Below are 22,078 nucleotides of genomic sequence, written 5' to 3' on the forward strand. Positions count from 1 at the left end.
CAATAGCCCATTTATTTTGCAGCGTACAGATAAAAGCCCCCTGCAATAAAATTTTTTCGCTGCAAAGCTAATTAAGAAAAACATTTCATCTCAAACCTAAGGACCATTTCCACGCTCAGTACTCCCTCTTCTTCCCTCAGCTTTCCCTGCGTACTCTCTCACCTCCTCATTCTTCTTCTTCTTCATCTGCTCTCTTTCTCTCTCTAATTCGTGGTTTTTTTGGGTTTTTTGCAAGTAATTGTTGAAATTGGGTGAGGAGTGTGGATCTGGGAAGAATGCTCCTGATTTATTGCTCTGCGACGGTTGCGATCGAGGCTACCATTTATATTGTCTTAAGCCTATTCTGGCTGCTGTTCCTAAAGGCTCCTGGTTTTGTCCGCCTTGCTCCGGTGGCAAGAAGCCCAACAGTATGTTTCTGGGTTCTCTTTATTTTCATTTAATTTTATCTGAAATTTTGTGGGTCTTGTTTTCTCGTGCTTATACGCCATTTTACATTAATTTCAGCTAGAAATTTGTGGGTATTTTGATTGCTGAAGTTGGTCGGATTTAGATGTTATAATCAATTGTTCTGATTTTGGGTTTTGATCTATTTTAGGATTAATTGGGTTAGCAGTCTGTTAGTAGTTGATTTGATTTTCTGGGTTTTGTTAATTTGGTGAAATAGCTTAATATTGGATTGAATTGAAATTAGGGTTTGTTCCAGACAATCCCGATTTTAAAGATCGGATTAAATTGGGAAAGTACATTTGGGGAAAATGGGTGAAATGGTTTATTGCTTCAAATTGGAGAGAGAATCTAGTGGTGCATTGCTGGAACAAATGGTGAGATATGACACATTGCAATTTGCAAATAAAAAAATTGAGTGCTTTGCATGTTGATTTGGTTGAATTGTTGGAAATTGATCATTGCTTAGGTGGTCCAATTCTTGTAAAAATCCGTTGTTGGACTTGATTAATTGTCTTTAATTGTTCAAAATTATGGTTTCGAACTTTTGATTATTGAGTTTTCTAATGATTTTCATCCTTCTGGCTTTTGCACATTTAAGGTATCCTTTTTATAGATTATATTTACTCACCATTTTTGCTCTGGTTGCAATAAAGGAAGGGAAAGGTAATTGATTAAGGGGACTGCGGTTTGTTATAACAGCTACTGTGCTTGACTTTTTGTGTTATTTCAGCAAATCAATCAAATGATTGCGGATGTTGACAAGGATGGAAGTGGTGCCATTGATTTCGATGAATTTTGTCACATGATGACTGCTAAAATCGGAGAAAGAGACACTAAGGAAGAATTAATGAAAGCATTTCGTATAATCGACCAAGATAATAATGTAAACCTCTGTTTATTCTTGTTTTAGTGTCTTATTTCAGTCATCAGTGATTTGTTTTGTCTATTTGACCAATCTAGATTTTCCAGGTTTACGTACTAATCTTCTTTTGTGATATAAAAGTACAATCTCTGCATCTGTTTCCAGATTCTTTACTTGTAGATTTCCAATATGTAGTTCAAAATCCCCATATATATATATTGCAGGCCATTTTGGTAATTCCAGCTGTTATCTTACCTAAATATTGTATTGTTATCTGCTACAGGAACACTAATGTCCCTGTCTTCCCTGAAGAAGTATGTGTCACCTAGTTGGGGGCAGCCATTTGTAGGAGCTAGCATTTTGGCAGTTTCAGGGAATGGAGCTAGCATTTGGAGAGAGGCTGAACTTGAATCTTGGGACGACAAACTCAATAAAGGCCTGGTTGTATTTCGTGACGATGGAAGCTCAGAGACGGTGGGGGCAGAAGCAATGTCATTATCATTCGAGTGACAGATCGAAGTAGACTGATCATAAGGTTAGAAGTTGTTCACTCTTCTCTTTTCATGCTATTTGACATCTTGTAGCTTCATTTTTGTAACATCTTTAAAGATTTATTATTATAGACTCTACGAAGGCTTGCTCAGAACCGTGAGGCAGCAAGGAAAAGCCGGTTGAGGAAAAAAGTAAGACATCTAATTTTGTTTCTTGCATGTACTTTGGTGTTGGTTAATTATTTAATTTGTTTTCTCATTTAATTAATTAATGGAATTAGCTGAAGAAGGATTCCATGTGGGGAAAAAATAAGTCATAAAGCTAATATGAAAATCGGCTAAGTTTCTACTTGTTTTTATTTTTTGGTCTTTAACATGCTCTTGTATTATCTTTCTTTTTCTTTCCCTCCCTTTTTCTTTTTTGGAAATAGGCATAGGTTGTTCTTGGATTTGGGTGGAAATAGGCATATGATTAGTTGTAACTTTCCAAGACTCAATCCAATCTATTTATGTACATTTGAGACTTGTTTGGCTATATAGGTCATATTTAGGCTAAAATGACATTTTCGCTCCCAACTTTGAACTAATGAACCTAAGAACTCATTTCAAACTTACTATATGATTTATATGATTAGCTTTAACTTTCCAAGACTCAATCCAATCTATTTATGCACATTTGAGACTTGTGTGGCCATTATAGGTCATAATTAGGCTAAAATGACATTTTTCGCTCCCAACTTTGAACTAACGAACCTAATGACTCATTTTATTCTTATTACATGATTAATATGCATAGTATTAACTTTATAAAACTCATTCTAATCTATGTATGCACATTTGAGACTTTGGTCGTTATAGGTCATAGTTAGGCTAAAATAAGTCATTTTCGCTCCCAATTCATAACTAGATAACCTAAGGATTCATTTCAAACTTATTACATGATTAATATGATTAGTTTTAAATTTCCAACACTCGTTCCAATCTATCTCTGCACATTCGAGACTTCTTTTGCCGTTATAGGTCATATATAGGCTAAAATGTCACTTTCGTTCCCAACTTTGAACTAACGAACCTAAAAACTCATGTCAAACTTAAATACATGATTCATATGATTAGTTTCAACTTTCCAAGACTTAATCCAATCTATTTGGTTTAGCATATTTTGGAATTAGTATGTGTTTAAAATTATCCAACCCCAGGCTAAAATGACATTTTCGCTCCCAACTTTGAACTTAAGAACCTAATAGCTCATTTTAAACTTATTATATGATAAATATGCTTAGTTTTAAGTTTCTTAGACTTATTATAATCTATTTATGCACATTTAATGCTTGTTTTATCGTTGTAGGTCATATTTAGGATAAAATAAGGTATTTTCGCTCCCAACTTTAAAATAAAGAACCTAAGGACTTATTTTAAACTTATTAGATGTTTAATATGCTTAGTTTTAAGTTTCTAAGACTTATTCTAACTACTTATACACATGTAAGGCTTGTTTGGTCGTTATAGGACATATTTAGGCTAAAATGACATTTTCGCTCCCAACTATGAACCAAAGAACGTAAGGACTCATTTTAAACTTACTAAATGTTTTATATGCTTATTTTTAACTTTCTAGGACTCATTCCAATCCATTTATGCACATTTAAGGCTCATTGTGTCGTTATAGATCATATTTAGGCTAAAATGACATTTTCGCTCCCAACTTTGAACTTAAGAACCTAATGACTCATTTTAAACTTATTATATGATAAATATGCTTAGTTTTAAGTTTCTAAGACTTATTTTAATCTATTTATGCACATTTAATGTTTGTTTTATCGTTATAGGTCATATTTAGGCTAAAATGAGGCATTTTCGCTCCCAACTTTAAAATAAAGAACCTAAGCACTCATTTTAAACTTAATACATGTTTAATATGCATAATTTTAACTTTATAAGACTCGTTCCAATCTATTTATGCACCTTTAAGGCTCATTAGGTCGTTGTAGGTCATATTTAGGCTAAAGTGCCATTTTCGCTCCCAACTTTGAACTTAAGAACCTAATGACTCATTTTAAACTTATTATATGATTAATATGCTTAGTTTTAAGTTTCTAAGACTTATTCTAATCTATTTATGCACATTTAATGCTTGTTTGATCGTTATAGGTCATATTTAGGCTAAAATGAGGCATTTTCGCTCCTAACTTTAAAATAAAGAACCTAAGCACTCATTTTAAACTTAATACATGTTTAATATGCATAATTTTAACTTTATAAGACTCGTTCCAATCTATTTATGCACCTTTAAGGCTCATTAGGTCGTTGTAGGTCATATTTAGGCTAAAATGACATTTTCGCTCCCAACTATGAACTAAAGAACCTAAGGACTCATTTTAAACCTACTAAATGTTTTATATCCTAGTTTTAACTTTCTAGGACTCATTCCAATCCATTTATGCCCATTTAAGGCTCATTGTGTCGTTTTAGGTCATATTTAGGTTAAAATGACATTTTCGCTCCCAACTTTGAACTTAAGAACCTAAGGACTCATTTTTAAATTATTATATGATTAATAAGCTTAGTTTTGAGTTTCTAGGACTTATTCTAATCTACTTATACCCATTTAATGCTTGTTTGATCGTTATAGGTCATATCTAGGCTAAAATAAGGCATTTTCGCTCCCAACTTTAAAATAAAGAACCTAAGCACTCATTTTAAACTTAATACATGTTTAATATGCATAATTTTAACTTTATAAGACTCGTTCCAATCTATTTATGCACCTTTAAGGCTCATTAGGTCGTTGTAGGTCATATTTAGGCTAAAATGACATTTTCGCTCCCAACTATGAACTAAAGAACCTAAGTACTCATTTAAAACCTACTAAATGTTTTATATTCTAGTTTTAACTTTCTAAGACTCATTCCAATCCATTTATGCCCATTTAAGGCTCATTGTGTCGTTTTAGGTCATATTTAGGTTAAAATGACATTTTCGCTCCCAACTTTGAACTTAAGAACCTAAGGACTCATTTTTAAATTATTATATGATTAATAAGCTTAGTTTTGAGTTTCTAGGACTTATTCTAATCTACTTATACCCATTTAATGTTTGTTTGATCGTTATAGGTCATATCTAGGCTAAAATAAGGCATTTTCGCTCCCAACTTTAAAATAAAGAACCTAAGCACTCATTTTAAACTTAATACATGTTTAATATGCATAATTTTAACTTTATAAGACTCGTTCCAATCTATTTATGCACCTTTAAGGCTCATTAGGTCGTTGTAGGTCATATTTAGGCTAAAATGACATTTTCGCTCCCAACTATGAACTAAAGAACCTAAGGACTCATTTAAAACCTACTAAATGTTTTATATTCTAGTTTTAACTTTCTAGGACTCATTCCAATCCATTTATGCCCATTTAAGGCTCATTGTGTCGTTTTAGGTCATATTTAGGCTAAAATGACATTTTCGCTCCCAACTTTGAACTTAAGAACCTAAGGACTCATTTTTAAATTATTATATGATTAATAAGCTTAGTTTTGAGTTTCTAGGACTTATTCTAATCTACTTATACCCATTTAATGCTTGTTTGATCGTTATAGGTCATATCTAGGCTAAAATAAGGCATTTTCGCTCCCAACTTTAAAATAAAGAACCTAAGGACTCATTTAAAACTTATTACATGTTTAATATGCATAATTTTAACGATCTAAGACTCGTTCCAATCTATTTATGCACCTATAGGCTCATTGGGTCATTATAGGTCATATTTAGGCTAAAATGACATTTTCGCTCCTAACTTTGAACTAAAGAACCTAAGGACTCATTTTAGACTATTAGGACATTGTCATTAGTTTCTTGAATGTTAAAATGTGATATTTAATTTGTATTTAATCTAATGTTTAATTTAAATTTCTGTTTTTGTAAAGGTCTACACTCCGAGGATTGCGCCTTATGCGAGGAATTTGATGTGGTTCGTGAGCAATGGGCCAAGTTTTTTACCAGCAAGTATTTATTATTGGCTTTAGCGCGCTTGATCGAGTTGGTTTAGTTGTTATAGAATAAATTTTATATTAAAATGTATGTTTATGTTGAAATTGGAACATATATTTAAATGTAATATGTGCACTTAATTTGGTTTTGGGATATATAGTATACAAAACTCCAGTTGTTGTTTTTATATTTGTTATACAGGTTGCGTTATTCTATTATTGTTTTGACAGGTTTCTATATTTGGTGCAAGACACTCTAGGTATCCCTAAACAAAATTAGAATTTTCCCGCCAAAAGTGCTTTGTTGCAGCGTACATATATATTGTACGCTGCAACAAGGGAAAAAAATTTCGCAAAAATTTAGACTTGTTGCAGCGTACAAATAAATGTACGCTGCAAAAAGTTGAGTCTTTTGCAGCGTACATATATATGTACGCTGCAACAAGTCCAAATTTTTGCCAATTTTTTGGCACTTGTTGCAGCGTACATCTAAAAGCCCGCTGCAACAAATCACTTTTTGCAGCGAACTTGTACGCTGCAACAAGTTCAGACTTGTTGCAGGCCCCCCAGTTGCAGCATACGATGTACGCTGCAACAGGGGTCTAAAAGCCCGCTGCAATAAGGGTTTTTTCTACTAGTGTACACTAGTAGAAAAAACCCCTGTTGCAACCCCCTTGTTGCAGCGTACATGTAATAATACGCTTCAACAACCAGTAGGTCAACGCGGGTCAAACTTTATAAAGGGTTGTTGCAGCGTACAAATTAATTGCCCGCAGCAAGAGAGTTTTTTGCAGCGTACAAAGTAAAAGCCCCCTGCAATAGCCCATTTATTTTGCAGCGTACAGATAAAAGCCCCCTGCAATAAAATTTTTTCGCTGCAAAGCTAATTAAGAAAAACATTTCATCTCAAACCTAAGGACCATTTCCACGCTCAGTACTCCCTCTTCTTCCCTCAGCTTTCCCTGCGTACTCTCTCACCTCCTCATTCTTCTTCTTCTTCATCTGCTCTCTTTCTCTCTCTAATTCGTGGTTTTTTTGGGTTTTTTGCAAGTAATTGTTGAAATTGGGTGAGGAGTGTGGATCTGGGAAGAATGCTCCTGATTTATTGCTCTGCGACGGTTGCGATCGAGGCTACCATTTATATTGTCTTAAGCCTATTCTGGCTGCTGTTCCTAAAGGCTCCTGGTTTTGTCCGCCTTGCTCCGGTGGCAAGAAGCCCAACAGTATGTTTCTGGGTTCTCTTTATTTTCATTTAATTTTATCTGAAATTTTGTGGGTCTTGTTTTCTCGTGCTTATACGCCATTTTACATTAATTTCAGCTAGAAATTTGTGGGTATTTTGATTGCTGAAGTTGGTCGGATTTAGATGTTATAATCAATTGTTCTGATTTTGGGTTTTGATCTATTTTAGGATTAATTGGGTTAGCAGTCTGTTAGTAGTTGATTTGATTTTCTGGGTTTTGTTAATTTGGTGAAATAGCTTAATATTGGATTGAATTGAAATTAGGGTTTGTTCCAGACAATCCCGATTTTAAAGATCGGATTAAATTGGGAAAGTACATTTGGGGAAAATGGGTGAAATGGTTTATTGCTTCAAATTGGAGAGAGAATCTAGTGGTGCATTGCTGGAACAAATGGTGAGATATGACACATTGCAATTTGCAAATAAAAAAATTGAGTGCTTTGCATGTTGATTTGGTTGAATTGTTGGAAATTGATCATTGCTTAGGTGGTCCAATTCTTGTAAAAATCCGTTGTTGGACTTGATTAATTGTCTTTAATTGTTCAAAATTATGGTTTCGAACTTTTGATTATTGAGTTTTCTAATGATTTTCATCCTTCTGGCTTTTGCACATTTAAGGTATCCTTTTTATAGATTATATTTACTCACCATTTTTGCTCTGGTTGCAATAAAGGAAGGGAAAGGTAATTGATTAAGGGGACTGCGGTTTGTTATAACAGCTACTGTGCTTGACTTTTTGTGTTATTTCAGCAAATCAATCAAATGATTGCGGATGTTGACAAGGATGGAAGTGGTGCCATTGATTTCGATGAATTTTGTCACATGATGACTGCTAAAATCGGAGAAAGAGACACTAAGGAAGAATTAATGAAAGCATTTCGTATAATCGACCAAGATAATAATGTAAACCTCTGTTTATTCTTGTTTTAGTGTCTTATTTCAGTCATCAGTGATTTGTTTTGTCTATTTGACCAATCTAGATTTTCCAGGTTTACGTACTAATCTTCTTTTGTGATATAAAAGTACAATCTCTGCATCTGTTTCCAGATTCTTTACTTGTAGATTTCCAATATGTAGTTCAAAATCCCCATATATATATATTGCAGGCCATTTTGGTAATTCCAGCTGTTATCTTACCTAAATATTGTATTGTTATCTGCTACAGGAACACTAATGTCCCTGTCTTCCCTGAAGAAGTATGTGTCACCTAGTTGGGGGCAGCCATTTGTAGGAGCTAGCATTTTGGCAGTTTCAGGGAATGGAGCTAGCATTTGGAGAGAGGCTGAACTTGAATCTTGGGACGACAAACTCAATAAAGGCCTGGTTGTATTTCGTGACGATGGAAGCTCAGAGACGGTGGGGGCAGAAGCAATGTCATTATCATTCGAGTGACAGATCGAAGTAGACTGATCATAAGGTTAGAAGTTGTTCACTCTTCTCTTTTCATGCTATTTGACATCTTGTAGCTTCATTTTTGTAACATCTTTAAAGATTTATTATTATAGACTCTACGAAGGCTTGCTCAGAACCGTGAGGCAGCAAGGAAAAGCCGGTTGAGGAAAAAAGTAAGACATCTAATTTTGTTTCTTGCATGTACTTTGGTGTTGGTTAATTATTTAATTTGTTTTCTCATTTAATTAATTAATGGAATTAGCTGAAGAAGGATTCCATGTGGGGAAAAAATAAGTCATAAAGCTAATATGAAAATCGGCTAAGTTTCTACTTGTTTTTATTTTTTGGTCTTTAACATGCTCTTGTATTATCTTTCTTTTTCTTTCCCTCCCTTTTTCTTTTTTGGAAATAGGCATAGGTTGTTCTTGGATTTGGGTGGAAATAGGCATATGATTAGTTGTAACTTTCCAAGACTCAATCCAATCTATTTATGTACATTTGAGACTTGTTTGGCTATATAGGTCATATTTAGGCTAAAATGACATTTTCGCTCCCAACTTTGAACTAATGAACCTAAGAACTCATTTCAAACTTACTATATGATTTATATGATTAGCTTTAACTTTCCAAGACTCAATCCAATCTATTTATGCACATTTGAGACTTGTGTGGCCATTATAGGTCATAATTAGGCTAAAATGACATTTTTCGCTCCCAACTTTGAACTAACGAACCTAATGACTCATTTTATTCTTATTACATGATTAATATGCATAGTATTAACTTTATAAAACTCATTCTAATCTATGTATGCACATTTGAGACTTTGGTCGTTATAGGTCATAGTTAGGCTAAAATAAGTCATTTTCGCTCCCAATTCATAACTAGATAACCTAAGGATTCATTTCAAACTTATTACATGATTAATATGATTAGTTTTAAATTTCCAACACTCGTTCCAATCTATCTCTGCACATTCGAGACTTCTTTTGCCGTTATAGGTCATATATAGGCTAAAATGTCACTTTCGTTCCCAACTTTGAACTAACGAACCTAAAAACTCATGTCAAACTTAAATACATGATTCATATGATTAGTTTCAACTTTCCAAGACTTAATCCAATCTATTTGGTTTAGCATATTTTGGAATTAGTATGTGTTTAAAATTATCCAACCCCAGGCTAAAATGACATTTTCGCTCCCAACTTTGAACTTAAGAACCTAATAGCTCATTTTAAACTTATTATATGATAAATATGCTTAGTTTTAAGTTTCTTAGACTTATTATAATCTATTTATGCACATTTAATGCTTGTTTTATCGTTGTAGGTCATATTTAGGATAAAATAAGGTATTTTCGCTCCCAACTTTAAAATAAAGAACCTAAGGACTTATTTTAAACTTATTAGATGTTTAATATGCTTAGTTTTAAGTTTCTAAGACTTATTCTAACTACTTATACACATGTAAGGCTTGTTTGGTCGTTATAGGACATATTTAGGCTAAAATGACATTTTCGCTCCCAACTATGAACCAAAGAACGTAAGGACTCATTTTAAACTTACTAAATGTTTTATATGCTTATTTTTAACTTTCTAGGACTCATTCCAATCCATTTATGCACATTTAAGGCTCATTGTGTCGTTATAGATCATATTTAGGCTAAAATGACATTTTCGCTCCCAACTTTGAACTTAAGAACCTAATGACTCATTTTAAACTTATTATATGATAAATATGCTTAGTTTTAAGTTTCTAAGACTTATTTTAATCTATTTATGCACATTTAATGTTTGTTTTATCGTTATAGGTCATATTTAGGCTAAAATGAGGCATTTTCGCTCCCAACTTTAAAATAAAGAACCTAAGCACTCATTTTAAACTTAATACATGTTTAATATGCATAATTTTAACTTTATAAGACTCGTTCCAATCTATTTATGCACCTTTAAGGCTCATTAGGTCGTTGTAGGTCATATTTAGGCTAAAGTGCCATTTTCGCTCCCAACTTTGAACTTAAGAACCTAATGACTCATTTTAAACTTATTATATGATTAATATGCTTAGTTTTAAGTTTCTAAGACTTATTCTAATCTATTTATGCACATTTAATGCTTGTTTGATCGTTATAGGTCATATTTAGGCTAAAATGAGGCATTTTCGCTCCTAACTTTAAAATAAAGAACCTAAGCACTCATTTTAAACTTAATACATGTTTAATATGCATAATTTTAACTTTATAAGACTCGTTCCAATCTATTTATGCACCTTTAAGGCTCATTAGGTCGTTGTAGGTCATATTTAGGCTAAAATGACATTTTCGCTCCCAACTATGAACTAAAGAACCTAAGGACTCATTTTAAACCTACTAAATGTTTTATATCCTAGTTTTAACTTTCTAGGACTCATTCCAATCCATTTATGCCCATTTAAGGCTCATTGTGTCGTTTTAGGTCATATTTAGGTTAAAATGACATTTTCGCTCCCAACTTTGAACTTAAGAACCTAAGGACTCATTTTTAAATTATTATATGATTAATAAGCTTAGTTTTGAGTTTCTAGGACTTATTCTAATCTACTTATACCCATTTAATGCTTGTTTGATCGTTATAGGTCATATCTAGGCTAAAATAAGGCATTTTCGCTCCCAACTTTAAAATAAAGAACCTAAGCACTCATTTTAAACTTAATACATGTTTAATATGCATAATTTTAACTTTATAAGACTCGTTCCAATCTATTTATGCACCTTTAAGGCTCATTAGGTCGTTGTAGGTCATATTTAGGCTAAAATGACATTTTCGCTCCCAACTATGAACTAAAGAACCTAAGTACTCATTTAAAACCTACTAAATGTTTTATATTCTAGTTTTAACTTTCTAAGACTCATTCCAATCCATTTATGCCCATTTAAGGCTCATTGTGTCGTTTTAGGTCATATTTAGGTTAAAATGACATTTTCGCTCCCAACTTTGAACTTAAGAACCTAAGGACTCATTTTTAAATTATTATATGATTAATAAGCTTAGTTTTGAGTTTCTAGGACTTATTCTAATCTACTTATACCCATTTAATGTTTGTTTGATCGTTATAGGTCATATCTAGGCTAAAATAAGGCATTTTCGCTCCCAACTTTAAAATAAAGAACCTAAGCACTCATTTTAAACTTAATACATGTTTAATATGCATAATTTTAACTTTATAAGACTCGTTCCAATCTATTTATGCACCTTTAAGGCTCATTAGGTCGTTGTAGGTCATATTTAGGCTAAAATGACATTTTCGCTCCCAACTATGAACTAAAGAACCTAAGGACTCATTTAAAACCTACTAAATGTTTTATATTCTAGTTTTAACTTTCTAGGACTCATTCCAATCCATTTATGCCCATTTAAGGCTCATTGTGTCGTTTTAGGTCATATTTAGGCTAAAATGACATTTTCGCTCCCAACTTTGAACTTAAGAACCTAAGGACTCATTTTTAAATTATTATATGATTAATAAGCTTAGTTTTGAGTTTCTAGGACTTATTCTAATCTACTTATACCCATTTAATGCTTGTTTGATCGTTATAGGTCATATCTAGGCTAAAATAAGGCATTTTCGCTCCCAACTTTAAAATAAAGAACCTAAGGACTCATTTAAAACTTATTACATGTTTAATATGCATAATTTTAACGATCTAAGACTCGTTCCAATCTATTTATGCACCTATAGGCTCATTGGGTCATTATAGGTCATATTTAGGCTAAAATGACATTTTCGCTCCTAACTTTGAACTAAAGAACCTAAGGACTCATTTTAGACTATTAGGACATTGTCATTAGTTTCTTGAATGTTAAAATGTGATATTTAATTTGTATTTAATCTAATGTTTAATTTAAATTTCTGTTTTTGTAAAGGTCTACACTCCGAGGATTGCGCCTTATGCGAGGAATTTGATGTGGTTCGTGAGCAATGGGCCAAGTTTTTTACCAGCAAGTATTTATTATTGGCTTTAGCGCGCTTGATCGAGTTGGTTTAGTTGTTATAGAATAAATTTTATATTAAAATGTATGTTTATGTTGAAATTGGAACATATATTTAAATGTAATATGTGCACTTAATTTGGTTTTGGGATATATAGTATACAAAACTCCAGTTGTTGTTTTTATATTTGTTATACAGGTTGCGTTATTCTATTATTGTTTTGACAGGTTTCTATATTTGGTGCAAGACACTCTAGGTATCCCTAAACAAAATTAGAATTTTCCCGCCAAAAGTGCTTTGTTGCAGCGTACATATATATTGTACGCTGCAACAAGGGAAAAAAATTTCGCAAAAATTTAGACTTGTTGCAGCGTACAAATAAATGTACGCTGCAAAAAGTTGAGTCTTTTGCAGCGTACATATATATGTACGCTGCAACAAGTCCAAATTTTTGCCAATTTTTTGGCACTTGTTGCAGCGTACATCTAAAAGCCCGCTGCAACAAATCACTTTTTGCAGCGAACTTGTACGCTGCAACAAGTTCAGACTTGTTGCAGGCCCCCCAGTTGCAGCATACGATGTACGCTGCAACAGGGGTCTAAAAGCCCGCTGCAATAAGGGTTTTTTCTACTAGTGGTATCATCGTTTCCGGAGTATTCATTTCTTGCCTGTGACGATCTTAGCTCCCACTGAAACCAAGATCCGTCGGTTCCGAATATTCATAGATGGAGTATTTAATGCCATTAAATACTTGATCCGTTTACGTACTATTTGTGTGACCCTACGGGTTCAGTCAAGAGTAAGCTGTGGATTAATATCATTAATTCCACTTGAACTGAAGCGGCCTCTAGCTAGGCATTCAGCTCACTTGATCTCACTGAATTATTAACTTGTTAATTAATACTGAACCGCATTTATTAGACTTAACATAGAATGCATACTTGGACCAAGGGCATTATTTCCTTCATAAGTCTGCATCCTTTGACAAATTCAAGGAATTTTAGAGTGAAGTAGAGAATCAGTTAGGCAAGAATATTAAGGCACTGCGGTCTGATAGAGGCGGTGAATATCTGAGCTATGAATTTGATGACCATCTGAAAGAATGTGGAATCTTGTCAGAATTGACTCCTTCCGGAACACCTCAATGGAACGGTGTGTCAGAACGGAGGAACAGGACCATGCTAGACATGGTTCGATCAATGATGGGTTAGGCCGAACTTCCAATTGAATTTTGGGGAAATACACTAAACAGAGCTGCACTCACACTAAATAGAGCTCCGAAAGCTGTCGAAAAGACTTCATATGAGTTATGGTTTGGAAAGCCTCCAAATGTGTCTTTTCTTAAGATTTGGAGTTGTGAAGTATACGTCAAACGATTAATTTCAGACAAACTTCAACCAAAATCTCACAAATGTATCTTTGTGGGCTACCCAAAGGAAACAAAGGGGTATTACTTCTACAATACATCTGAGAACAAGGTGTTTGTTGCTCGAGATGGTATCTTTTTGGAAAGAGACCACATTTCCAAAATGACAAGTGGGAGAAAAGTAGACCTCGAAGAAATTCAAGTCGAACAACAAATTCTAGAGAATGCCCAAGATGACATTCAGGTTGAAACTCAGAGATCTTTAGAAGTATCTGGTGAGAATCAAGAACCAACTAGAAATGTAACCCCGCGTAGATCGCAAAGATATAGGTCTCAACCGGAAAGGTACTTAGGTATTTTAAAGAACGAGAGCAATGAAGTTCTATTGATTGAAAGCGATGAACCTGCGACTTACAAACAAGCTATGACGAGCCCTAGCTCCAAGCAATGGCAAGAAGCCATGCAATCTGAATTAAACTCCATGTCTAAAAACCAAGTTTGGGATTTGGCCAATTTGCCAGATGGCTACCAAGCCATAGGAAGCAAATGGATTTTCAAACTAAAAAACGGACAAGGATGGGACACTAGAAGTTTTCAAAGCTAGATTGGTTGCAAAAGGTTACGGGCAAGTCCACGGTGTGGATTACAATAAAACCTTTTCACCAGTTGCAATGCTAATGTCTATTCGGATAATGTTAGCAATCCCTGCATATTATGATTACGAAATATGGAAGATGGATGTCAAAACTGCTTTCTTAAATGGAGTTTTAACAGAAAATGTGTTTATGACAAAATCTGAGGGTTTTGAGGATCCAAAGAATGCTAAAAAGGTATGCAAGCTCAATAAATCCATTTACGGATTAAAGCAAGCATCAAGGAGCTGGAATATACGTTTTGTTGAAGCAGTCAGTGACTTTGGATTCGCCAAGAACGCAGACGAATCTTGTGTATATAAGAAGGTCAGTGGGAGCAAAATTTCTTTTCTAGTATTATATGTCGACAACTTATTACTTATCGGAAATGACATTCCTATGTTGAACTCTGTCAAGATTTGGCTTGGAAAATGTTTTTTGACGAAGGATCTAGGAGAAGCACAGTACATACTAAGCATCAAGATCTACAGAGATAGATCTAAAAGGATGATTGGACTTAGTCAAAGCACTTATATCAATAAGGCGTTGGAAGGTTCAAGATGGCAGACTCCAAGATAGGATACCTACCCATGTCTCATGGAATGAATCTAAGCAAGACTCAGTGCCCAAAAACACTGGATGAGCGTAGACGAATGAGTGGGATTCCATATGCATCATTGATTGGTTCAATAATGTATGTTATGATATGTATACACCCAGATGTTGCGTACGCACTCAGTGCTACGAGCAGATACCATTCAGACCCATGAACAACACATTGGACTGCTGCCAAGAATATTCTGAAGTACCTGAAAAGGCACAAAGATGATTTCCTGGTCTATGGTGGAGATGATGAATTAATTGTTAAAGGCGAGTTTCTAAATCGACAAAGATGATTTCTGATCACATTCTAGGTTTGTCTTCTGCCTCAACAGAGCACCATTACAAATTCTACAACTGAAGCGGAGCACATTGATGCACATGAAGCAGCAAAGGAAGCTATTTGTCTAAGGAAGTTCATAGGTGAACTTGGTGTAGTCCCCTCCATTAAAGGACTAATAGCTCTATATTATGACAATAACGGAGCTATTGCGCATGCAAAGGAGCCTAGACACCACCAGAGAGTCAATCATATACTTCATAGATTTCACCTTCTACGAGAGTTCGTTGAAAGAAAAGAAGTCGAGATAAGCAAGATTGGAACTAACGACTATATTTCAGATCCATTAACTAAACCTCTGCCGCAAGCGAAGCACAACTCGCACACTGCAACTATGGGAATCAAGCATGTTGGAGAATGGCTATGATGTCCTTAATTAATGTTTTAAAGTTTTAGAGTTTAATACTTTGTAAAACATTTTGGTTAACCATTCATATAAATGCATATAATTTATTTTTCCATTTAATTTTGTGGTTTATTAAATAATGAGTCCCTTCAATTGGACGATGTATTTAAGATAGACTGTCAGGACCAGTCCTGTGACTAAGAAATGTCTATCATGTGAACTTGAATGTCAAAAGTTAAAAATGGTCCCTGGTCGGAAGTTTTCTATAAAGGTGGACGCATAGAAAACGCTAGACGACTAGAATGCAAGATGACTAGTAGTTCTGTTTCTTCAACTATGTGGACCTGGCAATGTCGCAATCATTTGCATAGATACTTACTTGAGAAGACTAGTATCAGACAGACCTATGAAACCTTACTGTAAGAGATGATAATCTGTCATAATTAAATTTCATTGCATTATTAGACATTAATCCTCAATATTTGAGTGATTTGAGAATACTTGTTCGAGAACTGGTTACTTTGACATTGTCAAGCGTCACCCCTTTTAAGGAGACTATAACGGCAACGCTCAGGTAATCACCTATCAAACGAAGTCTAACCTCAAGATCACAAGATTTGGATTGTCCTCCCATAAATCGGCATGAGATGCTGAAAGTTGTACAAGGCCACTCGGAGAGCTAGAAACTGAAAAATGCATGGCCGTGCTCAGATGAATCATAGGCTATAATTATCTGTTTATTTGATCGGTTGAACTCTGAAACCGAGAAATACCTCTGGACATAATAAGGATGACTACTCTTACCTTATGTTCATGAGCAAGCATCAAGCGACAAAGGAATTAGGCAATGCACACTTGCCCTTAAGGACAAATGGGAGACTGAAGGAAATAATGCCCTTAGTCCAAGTATGCATTCAATGCTAAATCTAATAAATGCGGTTTAGTATTAATTAAACAAGTTAATAAATTTAGTGAGATCAAGTGAGCTGAATGCCTAGCTAGAGGCCGCTTCAGTTCAAGTGGAATTAAGAATATTAATCCACGGCTTACTCTTGACTGAACCGTAGGGTCACACAAATAGTACGTGAACGGATCAAGTATTTGAGTGAATATATTATTCATTAAATACTCTATTTATGAACATTCGGAAACGAGGATCTCGGTTCCAGTGGGAGCTTCAATCGTCAAAAGGGAAAATATAGAGTGCTCCGGAAATGATGATATTGCCGGAAGCGGAAATATGGATCATGACGGAAATATAAATATTATCCAAGTCGTAGATGTTTCCAGAAACGGAAACATGGCTCGTATCGGAAAATATTATTGGAAATAGAAATATTGTCGGAATCGGAAATATTGCCGGAAACGGAAATATTGCCGGAATCGAAATATTGAAGGAATCGGAAATAAATTTCGGAAACAGAAATATTAAATATTTGTTCGAATAGGAAATAAATTCCGGAATCGGAAATATTAAATATTTGTTCGAATCGAAAATGAATTCCGGAATCAGAAAACAATTCGGAAGCGCGACGTGCGAACGCTCGACGAACGAGCTTGAAAGGCGCAAGGCCTAGCGCAAGCGCCAGGCCCAGTTCCAAGAAAGCCCGCATGCGGAGCAGCGAGCATGGGCCGAGCAAGGGCATCAGCGCCCAACGAGTGGGCCGCGTGCTGTTTGCTCCCACGCCCAGCGCGCATGGGCCGAGCAAAGTAGCAGGCCCACTCGTGGGATGCGGGCTGCGTGCTACACGACCAAAGCAACGTGGGCTCAAGGCCACACGTGCAAAGCCTTGGCCGGATAGGATTTCTTGCTTGTCAAGTAATCGTGTTTTCCTAATTCTACTAAAATTAGATGTTTTAGTTATATCTGAAATACTTAGTATTTGATTAAACCTAAAATTCTAATGTTGTTAATTAACTAGAATCCTAATGGATTTAGTTAATCGATTTCTAGTAGGATTCAAACTCCTCTATTTCAACCCTATAAATATGCCGTTCATGATCACAATTTATAATCAATTCAATATACTGTTCTAACTTATTAAGTTCAAGAGAGAATTTAATACTTGCCTAACATTATTGTGAGTTTCCCGAGTGCACATAAAACCTTAGAGAATATTCTAGTTAGTTGAATCTAAGGCGGATAGGAACGTGTTGTGGACTATCCACGGAGGGGGGACATTTGGAGTCTTAAACTTGTTCTTGTTCGGTTCGGGAGCAGATAGGGAAGGCACGCATCACATGTATGTATTCAAAATTATGCTAATTGACTATGTGACAATTAATTTGGATTCCTGGCTTTATGGTTTTTCCGCATGAAATATATTGTTTATATTTGTCATAACCAAACACATGTGTCCTCTTGACTGAAAAATTAGAAGTTCACATATTGGATAGTGATGAACCTATGTCCTATAAAAAAGCTTTGACGAGCCCAAGCTCCGCAAAATGGTTAGAAGCCATGAAATCTGAAATAGACTCCATGTCTAAAAATCAAGTATGGGATTTGGTCGATTTGTCGGATGGGTTTACACCTATCAGAAGGAATTGGGTTTTCAAATTGAAGAAAGATAAAGATGGAATTGTATATATATACAAAGCTAGATTGGTAACCTTTGACAAGTAAATGGCGTTGACTAGGATGAAACCTTTTCTCCAGTTGCAATGATTAAGTATATTTGGATAATATTTGCAATTGCCGAATTTCATGACTATGAAATATGGCAAATGGATGTCAAAACTTCCTTCTTGAATGGTGTTCTTGAAGATACTATGTTTATGACATAGCCAGAGGTTTTTGTTGATCCAAAGAATCAAGGAAATGTATGCAAGCTTAAGAAATCCATTTATGTATTGAAGCAAGCATCTAGGAGTTGGAACATACGATTTGATCAAGCAATCAGTGATTTTGGATTCATCTAGATTCTTGACTAGTCTTGTGTATGCAAGAAAGTCAGTGGGAGTAAAATTGCATTCTTATTCTTGTATGTTGATGAAATACTACATATTGGAAACAACATTCCTATTCTGGTGTCTATAAAGAATTGGCTTGGAAAGTGTTTCTCAATGAAGGACTTAGGAGAGGCATAGTACATATAGGGCATCAAGATCTATTTGGATATATCTAAGAGGATTATTCGACTAAGCTAAAGAACTTACATTGACAAAATGCTATCTCGATTCAATATGATGGAAGCCAAGAGAGACCATCAACCTGTAGACGCCTACATTTGTCCCTAGGCCCGAAGCGGTGTGTTCAATGATGAAACCAAACAGTAATTATCTTAGCTTTCCTAAGTATGAAACAAATGACCTATGACCGACTGACACAATCCCGTAACACATATTTCCATTTTAGTAACTCTTATTTATAGAAACTGCCATGCTTAACCGCTGCCCAGAATAGCAATTGTATAAGATAGATTTAAAAGTGATTGCGTCCCACTACAATTAATCTTTGAGAAAAGGATAAGAATTTCACTCCAATTAGTATCCTAAAAGAGTTAAAACCGTGAATTTGATAAGAATACAGAATTAAACCGGGAAATCTGGAATCCCGCGGAAAAAAATCACCAGCGCTAGAATATTCAAGCGCATGGCAGGCAGGCGCCGCAATATTCCAGCGCTGAAACAGCAACGCCATAAAATTATGGCGCAAGTGTTTGATTATCAACCAATCACGGAACAATAGATGAGTTGTTAGTGACTCATCACTAATAAATATGGAGCCCGCAAGGCCAATGCTACAATATTCTAGCGCACATAAGGTATGCGTCAATTTATTCTGGCGCATCCATTTGATTTTCATAAAAACTTGAACTCTTCAAGTGTCTATCTTATTTCGACTTCTTAGACTATAAATACGACCCTCTAAATCAAATCTTGAATTACCATTAATTACCATTCATTAACACCAATTTCCATCTAATACCTTATGCTTGAGTATTGATCGAAGCTGCACTATATCTCGTATTCGTTAACGATCGGCCACATTAACACACTGTTAACAAAACTCTGCCACATAATCTCTTAGCCCAGCCTCCTATGCCTAAACTCTTGAAGAATCCCATCCTACAGTCAGTCGTTTACCGGGAAGTTCATGTAGGGAAATACAGTTAAACATAATAACATGTGCGGAAACAATCCCCAAAGCCAGGAAACATGTATAAAGCACAGATTAAGCAAACTTACATTCGAAGCGTGTTTTCCACAATAATCTGTCAACGAACACGAACATAGAACTCCACTTGTTGTTCCTCTACTTGGTTCACCAACACGACCAGATCCGTCTTGATTATCGTAGCTTAGACAATCGATCAAGATATTTTGCTTTTGGAAAGAACTCACTTTGGAGGCACAGAGAGAATTACGGTTCTCTGTGTCTAGGGTTTGAGTAGTATGAATTGTGTGTTGGAAAAATACAATTGACCTATTGTATTAATGATGTAACCGGCCAAGACTAAAGAGCCTTGACCGGCCACATCACGCAAGCACACGGCCCAAACAGCCCGCGCCCAGCGACACACTGCAGGCCGAAGCCCACAGCGCGCGCCCCGAGCAGCTGGGTCGTGGGCCTGCTCGCTCGTCGCTGCGTTGCTTGCGCTGTTGCGTGCTCGCGCCCAATGGGCTGGCCTTGCTCGCCTTTGCTCGCGAGCTTGCTGGCTCGTTGGGCCTTGCACGCTTACGTGCTTGGCTCAACGGGCCAGCAACTCCGATGCCCTTCGTATTCGCGATTTAATATATTTCCGATATATTATTTATCGTTTCGTATACGACGAATCACCGTCGTACGATACGATTTATTCGTGTCGCCCAGCTTACGAATATTCGCGATACGATATACGATTCCGATGCAAGGTTGTATCGTATAATACGTTTCCAACTTAATTCCCGAAAAGCTATTAAATGAATTTCCGATTCATTTAATCCGGTGATCTGTTACGTGTCATTGGTGTGACCTTGTAGGTTCAGTCAAGAGTAAGCTGTGAGTTCAATATCCATTAGAACTCACTCATCGGAAGCATTGCTCCAGCTAGCTGTTTCGATCACTTGATCTCACTGAATTAATTGTTCGTAATTAATCTGAACCTTTGGTATTAGACTTAATGCACCTTGGGTGAAAGACATATTTCCTTCAATCTCCCACTTGTCATTCAGACAAGTGTGCATCCACATTCCTTTGTCACTTAGTGTTACTTACTGAACATAAGGTAAGATCCAAGCCATCCTTATTAGGTCCAGAAGTGTTTCTCGGATTACAGATCTCAACTGTTAAACTTTTGCAGAAGGTTAAGCCTTAACCATTCTGAGCACGGCCATGCATTTTACAGTATCTAACTCTCAGAGAGGTCTTGTTACACAACAACACCATATCCTATCAAAGATAGGAGGACAATCCATTCTTGCAATCTATGAACACTCACTTTGATTCATAGTACGCCCAATAACTGCTTTTATATCCTCCTTTTACGGTGCGACGTTTAGCTAGCATCAAAGCGAACTAATTCTCAAACGAGCAGACATAATCTCTCATGTTCTGAGGAACGGTTTCTAATCACCATTAATGAGAACTACCTATGACATGACTTTAATCTCTTAAATTGTTCTCATGGTCAATCCGATACAAGATCCAATAAGTATTTATGCAAAAGATTCTGACATCCAGTCACTCTAGTTCAAGAAACAGAACTAAGTAATCTTCTTGCAATCTAATCTTCATTAGTCATTGGTCGTCCACCTTTCAATGACCTGGATTAGGGATCCTTTGTGACTTCAATATTCAAGTTCACTTATGGGTGTTTCTTTGTCGAAGAATCCATCTTGACATCCCATTTGAATGATTTGAATCACATGGACTTATCATTTAATACTAAACCAAGATTAAATGATCTATGAAATATGAAATATGATTTCATAAATGATAAATGTTTAAACCAAATGCTTACCAATTTGTGGGCCTCTAACCCAAAATCAAGCATTTAATGTCTTACAGATATAGGCCTTTCACCCAATACTTAAAACATTCATGGAACTCAAACTTGATTCCATATCTGCATATGAATGTTGTGTATCATTCAATGCAGAGGTTTAGTTTATCATACTTTGCTATCCTTAGCATCTTTTCTATCGAAAGCCCTTCGATGTAAGATGAAAGGATCTTTGAATATGTTTCTAGAATGACCTAGCCTTTCGTTGCTGTTTAGAATGATAATCATATCTAAAATAGAAAATCATCTAGGTAGTAGACTTGTGATCAACCTGAGTTCATTGAAGAACTCCCACTAAAAATAATTCCCTTTTATTCCTTCTTAGGCAACAATGAATTCATTTCAATTATGTAGAGCTTCAAATGATGCTTCCCTTTTGGAATGCTCCAACCAGTTCACATAGATGTGGGAGATACATC

General features: G+C 35.4%; 2 long non-coding RNA genes across 2 annotated transcripts; both read left to right on the forward strand.

Moving 5' to 3' along the window:
• The first annotated feature begins 1,598 nt into the window (after positions 1-1,598).
• On the forward strand, positions 1,599-5,972 carry LOC130462041 (uncharacterized). The gene is made up of 3 exons (XR_008922158.1): positions 1,599-1,844; positions 1,933-1,992; positions 5,722-5,972. It is a non-coding gene; the product is annotated as an uncharacterized lncRNA (long non-coding RNA).
• Positions 5,973-6,680: 708 nt separating this feature from the next.
• On the forward strand, positions 6,681-12,572 carry LOC130462051 (uncharacterized). The gene is made up of 5 exons (XR_008922172.1): positions 6,681-7,007; positions 7,778-7,930; positions 8,193-8,444; positions 8,533-8,592; positions 12,322-12,572. It is a non-coding gene; the product is annotated as an uncharacterized lncRNA (long non-coding RNA).
• The last annotated feature ends 9,506 nt before the right edge of the window (positions 12,573-22,078 follow it).

Source organism: Spinacia oleracea, chromosome 5 (genome assembly GCF_020520425.1).
Source record: "Spinacia oleracea cultivar Varoflay chromosome 5, BTI_SOV_V1, whole genome shotgun sequence".
Lineage (NCBI taxonomy): Eukaryota > Viridiplantae > Streptophyta > Magnoliopsida > Caryophyllales > Amaranthaceae > Spinacia > Spinacia oleracea.